General features: G+C 41.7%; 1 long non-coding RNA gene across 1 annotated transcript in view; it reads left to right on the top strand.

Moving 5' to 3' along the window:
• Positions 1-8,008: 8,008 nt before the first annotated feature.
• LOC114098010 (uncharacterized) overlaps positions 8,009-8,306 on the top strand; it is a 131,650-nt gene continuing 131,352 nt past the window's right edge. The window contains exon 1 of the long non-coding RNA XR_011708357.1: positions 8,009-8,054. This is a non-coding gene — a long non-coding RNA (uncharacterized lncRNA). The remainder of the gene's footprint in view (positions 8,055-8,306) is intronic.

Here is an 8,306-nt window from a genome sequence, read left to right as displayed (position 1 = left end):
TTGTAGGTTATATGCAAATACTACACCATTTTACATATAAAGAACTTGAGTATGCTCAGATTTTGGAATCCACCAAAGTCCTGAAACCAGTTGCCCAAGGATACCAAGGGATGACTGTATTTTCTATCTCTGGTCAACAAGTAAGTCCTGAAGTAGTAACACCACAATCACAATAATCACCCTTTGAGGCTAAATCTTGACTTATAAATACTACTCTGTATTAAAAACAAACTTTGTTGCTTGGAGAATTGGCTAACACTAGGACTGGGGAGGGGAAAGCACAAGAATAGCCTAGAAAACACTTCATGTCCTAAGACAAGAGGAATGAGGGGAACACAATAAAAGGACACATGAGCCTCTTTGAAGGTAGTCACACAAATCTAAGATAATTCAAGCTTCAAAATAGATAATGTTAATAAAGTATTATAATTCACTGAATGAAATGAGATACATAAGTCCATAATAACATAAATAAATCAATGGATAAATAAATTGCGAGGAATGAATGATAGCTAATAAATGTGAGAGGAATAATGACATTAGGAAATCACCAGTTGGCAATCATTCCAGTAATAATTAAGCCAAAAACATCTATAAATTAAAAAGTCAGGGGATGAAAGTTTGATGAGAAGATATTTATATAGTCTAAAAGAGTGCTTCCTGTAAAATATTTATGTGTTAAGAAGAAAAAAAGTATAACTTTTAAAGAATTTTGGCAGATAATATCTTAATCTAATCATCAAAGCTACTTTATAGAAAAGGGACAAAAAGCAATTGTAACTGCCTGATAAGAAGACCTAGAAGAACTTCTGCCAAAGATGTGTATCCTGAATCTAATCATAATGCAACATCAGATGAACTCAAATTGAGGGACATTCTACAAATAACTATCTTCTGTTTTCAAAAGTATCAAGGTCATGGATAATGAGGGGGAGATGGAGGAAGTATTTCAGATGGAAGGACACTAAAGATATTGCCAATTGTTTGCATCTGCATCGAATCCTTTTGCTGTAAAGGATAAGACTGGGAAACCTGGTGAAAATTAAATGGAGTAGTGATGAGGGATCCGTGTTGAATTCCTTGTTTTGATGTGGTTATGTAGGAGAATCTTCTAGAAAATTTACACACTACTTGGTTCAGGGATTATAGGGCAGCATGTGGGCAATTTATACTGAATTGATTCAGGACAAAAGATGTCTCTACTCTTGAAATTTTTTGGTAATTTTACATTATTCAAAATAAAATTACCTTTAGTATGAAAAAGAATGTAGAAGAAGTGGCTCCTGCCTTCAAAGATGTCAGTGTGTAATAGAAGGAACAAGACACTTGAGATGGAACCAGCAGGGCAGAGGGGGAACAGGCTGGTGACAGGGACACAGCCTGGGCTCTGGAGCCAAAGTGTTCATCTATTGGTTGTGGTTCTGCCTTTAGCAGGAAGGAGACCTTAGGGTGATGATACACACTTTCTGGGGTCCAGTTTAATCCTCTACAAAAACAGGATGATAATGGTATAAACTCATAGGGCAGTTTTAAGAAATATAGAGCACCTGGTAGATACATAATATTTGATAGTTATTATTATCATAACAGTTATTATTATTAGTTATGGGTGAGCAAGCTCATGGTTATTTGCATTCAGACAGCTATACTTTTAAGTGGTTCTGCCACTTATTATGTGACCTTAAGCAAGTTTCTCATTTTCTTCCCTGAGATTCAGTTTTTTCATTTAACTATTGATAATAGTCATCTTAATAGTATCCATTAACATGGTGGTTGTGAGAATTGAGATATGCAAAATATGTGGTACTCATAAGCATGTATCGGTTATTGCTGTATAAATTCAAGATGAAATATAATAAATGCTACAAGAAAAATGGCCATTCTGGGGAGAAGGAAAACCCATCTAGGTGAAAGGATGAGAGAACACTTAGGATGCACAGTTCCCCAGGACGTTTGGGAGACAGTTTAAGGGTGCCAAGGCTAGACATGGGCCATGCAGTAGGAAAGCGGGGAAGGGATATGTGGGGAAGGAAGCTGGGTCGACGGTGCTCTCTCATCACCAACAGAGAGTAGGCAAGGAGGTTTTACAGGTGTCAGGGAGATGCCAGCTGGCAATGACCTTGACTCTAGAGGACACTGGAACAGGCATGTGAGGTGGGTGATGAAATTCTGGGAGGGAATGAAATTCCCAGGAAGGACAAGGAAGGAGTTCCTAGGGACTGAACTTGGAAAGACACTATCATTTAGGAAGCACAAAGTGGGACAAGGAGAGTGTAGAGGAGACGGGCTGGTGGGTGAGTGAGACAGGGGTGAAGGAGTCTGGCCAGTCCTGGCCAGAGGCAAGAGATCAGCTTGGTTCAGAGAAACAAGGCAGAGAGTTTGAGAACAAAGACTGGGAAAAGGATCTGTTCTTAAGCATTTTGTTAGATCTTGCTGAGTTGCTAGAAGGTAGAGCAAAAACCAAATTCCAAGGGCTAGAGGCAGGGAAGACAGTATCTGGGTAAAGAGGACAGGACTTGGAGATTTTTTTAAAGGACACTATCACAGCAAAGGCAGATTTATAACAAAGCTAGTGAGGCCTCCCTCAGGACCCCCAGGCTCCTATCTCAGGCCTGGGCAGTGCTTTTGCAGGGCATGTGGTCTATAAAACTTCCCAGTGTAAGACACTTAGTCAGGGAAGAGCACCCTTTCTACTCAGGTATTCCTGACTGGAAAATAGAACAGCTGCTGGGCTTTCAGGCTTCAGTTTAGGAAAGCTTGAATCAGGATTTAAGGGAACACGCTGCATGCTTTGCATATGGTTAACATGTATTTAAGGTACTATTCTCCCTCCACCCACTAAGCCAACTTGCCCAGCACTGAAACCAAGTATGGTTGTGTCTTGATACCTGGCACTTGGAAACTGTGGGTAGTGGAGGTGAAGGTTAAAAATGTACTGAGCCGGGAGCTGGTATGTGGAAAGTCCTTCCAATCATGAGATGTGTAAAATTACAAGTAGAAGATCCAGTTCTTGTCTAGTCTCAGTCAGAATGCAAATCGTCTCCTATCAGATAAGGTGACCCAAAACTCATAATATACCACTGCGATGAGACATCAATGACAAACTGGTTAATGGGTGTTGTCAGTTCAAAGAAGATTTAAGATTAGTCACAGCACATAAAGACTTGAAATGTTCTGAAATCTTTCAACTCAGATATGAAAGAAACTGGATGAGAAATTTTTACAAAATGAAAAATAAATCCCACAGATTTTCAGATAGTTAAAACCTTTTTAAACTATAAATATGTAAAATTTCTTAAAAATTAACTAGAGTGAAAGGCAAGTTGAATCCTTTCTAAATAAATAAACAAACTAAGAGAATGCAGCTAAAAAAAATTAGGGAAAAATGTTAGAAACTAGACAGAAAAGAAATAAAATATTATATTATTTTATTGATTTTTCTGATGTTTGATACTTACCTTTTTAAAAAAATAATGTACTGTATTTTCCTCATTCTAAATATATATTTTTTAAATCTAAACTTTTCATTAAAAAATCTAATTTAAAAATATTAAAGAATTCTATTCCCCCTGAAAATAATTTTAGCTTCAGGTTCTACAGAACCTGGACCCGCCTTTGGGTCACAGAAGCAGTAGTGCTTCTTGTCTTGCTAGATCAGAAGGAAGCAGGATGTCGGCAAAGGATATTAAATATTTCATGATTATTTCATTTTTAGAGTAGGTGATAACCTGAGCACTTTATGTGTATCAGAAAAATGCTAGCTCTACTGAAGAGATAGAAATACCCATGCAAAAGGGATACTTTTGGAGACCTTATGAAAATGGAAAGAAATGGGTTAAGACAGAGTGGAGAAAATGGCTTTCAAAGAGAGCCATGGAGAAGGGAAGTGGATTTTGAGTCAGTGTGTGTTGGGGGTGGGGCGGGCAGGAAGGAGTTCTATTTTTGAGACCTGAGTGATCTAGTTTCTCTAGGAGGCTAGGTTATCAACTCAAATTTCAGGGCAGGGGGGCTTAGCATTTTCCAGAGACTGAGCAGGTCACTAATAACTCTTGCAAAATGAAACTGTTAGGCCAGGATGGTGGTGGCACAGGCCTGTAAGTCCTGCAACTTGGGAGGTTGAGGCAGGAGTATTGCAAGTTCAAAACTAGCCTCAGCAAGTTAGTGAGGCCCTAAGAAATTTAGTGAGATCCTGCCTTAAAATAAAAAATAAAAAAGAGCTGGGCATGTGGCTCAGTGGTTATGTGTTTCTGGGTTCAATCCCTGGTGAAAGAAAGGAGGAAGGAAGGGATAAAAAAAGAAAGAAAAAAGAAACCATTAATAAAGTGATGGATTTACTCTCATTTCCTCAAAGCCCTCCTACTGGTCATAAGTCACTGTACTCAGAGACCCTACCATGGACGTGGCAGTCACTAAGATGAATATGGAATTTGGAGATAACCCTGTTCTAATGTGCGAATGATTGCAGAATGCAACTGAGGTGGTAATGTAATGCTGGCAAGAAGTCTGTCAAGGGGGGACCTTGAGTTGTTGCCTAAAGAAAGAAACAAAGATTTATTTATACATGGCCTTATTCCACCCAGGATTTAAGGTATCTTATAAGAATGCATGCAATAAAATAGAAAGATGTGGTTCATAAATTTAAAAAAATCAAGGCTGGAAAAAGCATAAAGTATAGAAGAAAAGTCTTCAGATGTGGCTTGTTAGTTGTCTTCAAATAACTGAAGGGTTGTCAGGTGGAAAACATTTAGGGTTATTTGCTATGAGGGTCCAAGAGCATCATGGGCAGGTATCAGTTTGTTTGGGGTGCTTATAAACAACAGAAATGTATTTCTTACATTTTGAAGGCTGGAAAGTCCAAGGTCAAGGCACTGGCAGATTCAGTGTCTGGTGAGGGATCACTTTTTAGCTCATACAGGTGCCTTTTGGGTGTGTCCTCACATAGTGGAATGGACTAGACAATCTTCTGGGCTCTCTGACCCCACCATGAAGAATTCATCCTCTTTATTTGATCACCTTCTGAAAGTAGCGTTCTCTAAAACTTTCACTTTCAGTGGAAGGGTTTCAAAATATGAATGGGAGGGGGGTATACATAAAATGTCTACACCACAGCTGGAGAGGTTACCGTAAGGCAGATATCCACACAAGCTAAGGCCAAACTTTTTAACAATGGCCGCTGTTTCACATTGGAATGGACCACCGAGTATGTCTCATGGAGGAGGCATTTAAACAGAGCTAGGAAGCCTCTGTGCTGGCCTGCTATAGAAGCCAGTGGATGCAATGGGAAATACTGGCCCTTAGGGTCATCAGTTCAATGATTATGTGACAGGGACTGTTCCCAATGTTGCCCTATAAGTAATGAACTATTTTAAAATACCCCACACAGCAATAAAGTCTTGTCAAAAGTCACTCTGAGTATCTCTGTGACCTATAGTGTTGTCAGCCCACCTTGGAAATGCCACTGCAAATTGCAAACCCCAAACTTCTGAAGCAGAAATGAACAATCTGCACATGGGAGGAGAGGGTGCGGTGGCGCTGCGGATGATTATCAGCTCATCATTTCCCTGCTCTGTGGGTCATCGTTCTGCAGCTTAAAGAGCTATAAGTATCCATTCTCTCAACATTTGACAAGTGGCTGTTGTTCCCTGACACACGTCAGGCCCAATGCTAGTCCTTGCAGAGACCATAGTAAGAAAGCACATAAGGTCCCTGCTTTCAGAGTGCTTGTTGCTTAGTGAGAAAACTATCTACATGGATTAAAAATATACTTACAAATTCTGGCATGCCTTAGGAAGGAAGAAGAGTATTTCAGGAGAGTGACTAGCTCTAGAATCTGATGGAATGTGAAGAAAGAGCGTGTTTACTGATTTCAGTTAAGTAGATGGGGAGAGCATGGGTGGGGGTTCAGATGGAGAGCATTTCAGGCTGCGGGGATGAATGTGTGCAAGATGAAGAAACATGAAGCTCTTGATGACTGTCCAGAAGGGCAGAGTGGAGCCTAGAGACTGATGTCAAAAGGAGAATGAGCATGTTGGGAGAGAGGGGCCAGGAGGTGCTCACACCTGCACCAAGGCTGCAAGTGCTCCAGAGAAATATAAAAGGCCCTTGGGGTTGACATAGTCATCTTTTGGACTAGGGGAGTGTCCAAATAACCAACGCACCCCACGAATGTGAGAAGTGCCTAATGAGGAGGAATGCCACTGAACTTCAAGTTAACTCCCTGTTACCTTCTGAAAAGGGATCGACAGACCTGCAAAAGACCTGGACTGATTTAATCTTCTTCTTCTTTTTTTTTTTTTTTGGTACCAGAGATTGAATCCAAGGGGCACTTAATACTGAGCCACATCCCCAGCCCTGCTTCTTATATTTTATTTAGAGACAGGGTCTTGCTGAGTTGCTTAGGGCTTTGCTAAGTTGTTGAGGCTGCCTTTGAACTTGTGATCCTCCTGCCTCAGCCTCCCGATCTGCTGGGGTCACAGGTGTGCACCACCATGCCCACCTGGACTGAATCTTACAGTAGAGGTGATTCCATACGGTGACCTTGAGGTTAGTAGTAGTGATGAGAATATGGGAGAACCTCAAGATTTCCATGCCAGGTTGTCACTGACCAATCTAGGGACTGTAATATGGACACTTGTGCTTCTTCCTGGCTCCCTTTCAGACTCCTAGGCACCTCCTAAAGGATCCTGTGTTTACGTCTTCATCTCCACGGATAATAACTACTCTCTAATTATCACATCTATATTTTACAAGAGCTAATTAGAAAGTGTCTGATAGTCTGGGATTTTCTGACAGAGGTAGTGCACAAATCTAGACCACGTGTCTGGGGATGATGGTTCCAGCTGAATCACTGTCACTGGTGAGAGCTGGGAAGTAGAAGCCTCAGGCCCCAGGGTCTCCAGCTATGTCAGATATCCTTATGCCGCTTCTCCAGGACCCCCATCTAGCCCATCTCCCAAAGCAACACTACCATCCTCTCCCACCTGCTCTCAGAATCTCAGTGTCGGGCAACATTGTCTAAATGCAAATGCTTCTGGGAGGAATCACGTGCTTTGATCTAATTCTGGATTTTAATTTAATAGTATTTAACTCTTGCACACACCATTTCCCTTTCAAAATGTGTTTTTCTACATGTTTCATTTAATGCTGACTGGACCTTGTGAGGTATATCCTGGGATGCTAAGTTACTGACCCAAAGTGAAATTGCTAGGCAGAGGCAGAGGCTGAGTGGGGACATTGCATTTCATGTTCCCTCCTTTCCGCCAGTTGTCCTCATGTGAAAGCAGGTGGATCTGTGTCAGGAGGGGAAGCCTGACGATGTGGCCAGCAGAGAAGATGTCCCCATTATTTCTTGAAGTCACAAACCATAAACTGCTGTCAATTTCTCCCCACTTAGTGCAGCTGTCAGAGCACAACAGCTAAGAGCACAGGATGTAGAGGGATATGGGATGGTATTTGAATACTGATCTGCAACGTCATTGCCTGTAACTTTGAGCGATTGGTTACAAATTGGGACAGTACCAGCACCTTTGTCATTGTGATGAGTAGATAAGTTGATATACACAGGTCATGGTTCTGAAGCATAGTAAATACTATAAAAGCATCCACTTGATGGTTCTTGTTGGGTGTGTGGGAGACTCCCCGCTGAAGTTAAGTTTCTGTCTGGAGAGAAGAACATCATGTAATCAATCCCGTACCCCTCCCCCTCCTATCCGAAGGGTGCCAAGCTGAAGGGCACCAAATTCAAAAATTTTTTCAACCCATCCCCAAGACTCGCTGTTCCTGAGTCACCCTGCCAATCAGCACCTGCCGCGTGGCCTTTGCAACTCTTCTTAAGCCGAAGCTTGCAAGAGAGCTCATACTCTCTGCCCTCTTCCTTTTCTTCCTCTCTCGCTTTCTCTTTGCTCTCTTCCTCATGCTCTCTGCTCTCTTTCTCTCCCTCTCCCTCTCTGCCCTCCTCCTCTCTTCTCTCTGCCTCTCCTTTTCTTCCCCTTCAGGCAGCCCCCCCCCCCCCCCCCCGAATAAAATCGCTTGGTTGAACCTCTGTCTCATCTTGGGTGAGTCACTCACCTTTCAGTACTGACATTATTTGTTGATTTCAGCGCTCAACTTCCTTGATTTCAACCTGGAAAGGGAAGGCAGATTTGCTTCCTGCTCCAGGTTAATTGGAAATGGCTAACTAGAAAATTGTGTTGAGAAGGATTCTGAGGTTTACTGTGGTCTGGGGTGAAATGATGAGCATCTCTACATGGGTGCTGTATGATCATGCCCTTTTCTGGAGAGCCCTCTGCAGGGCTTGACATAGTCCA

The sequence above is a fragment of the Marmota flaviventris genome, chromosome 8 (genome assembly GCF_047511675.1).
Source record: "Marmota flaviventris isolate mMarFla1 chromosome 8, mMarFla1.hap1, whole genome shotgun sequence".
NCBI lineage: Eukaryota > Metazoa > Chordata > Mammalia > Rodentia > Sciuridae > Marmota > Marmota flaviventris.
Note: the sequence above shows the minus strand (reverse complement) of the source record. Positions and strands in the feature narration are given on the sequence as shown.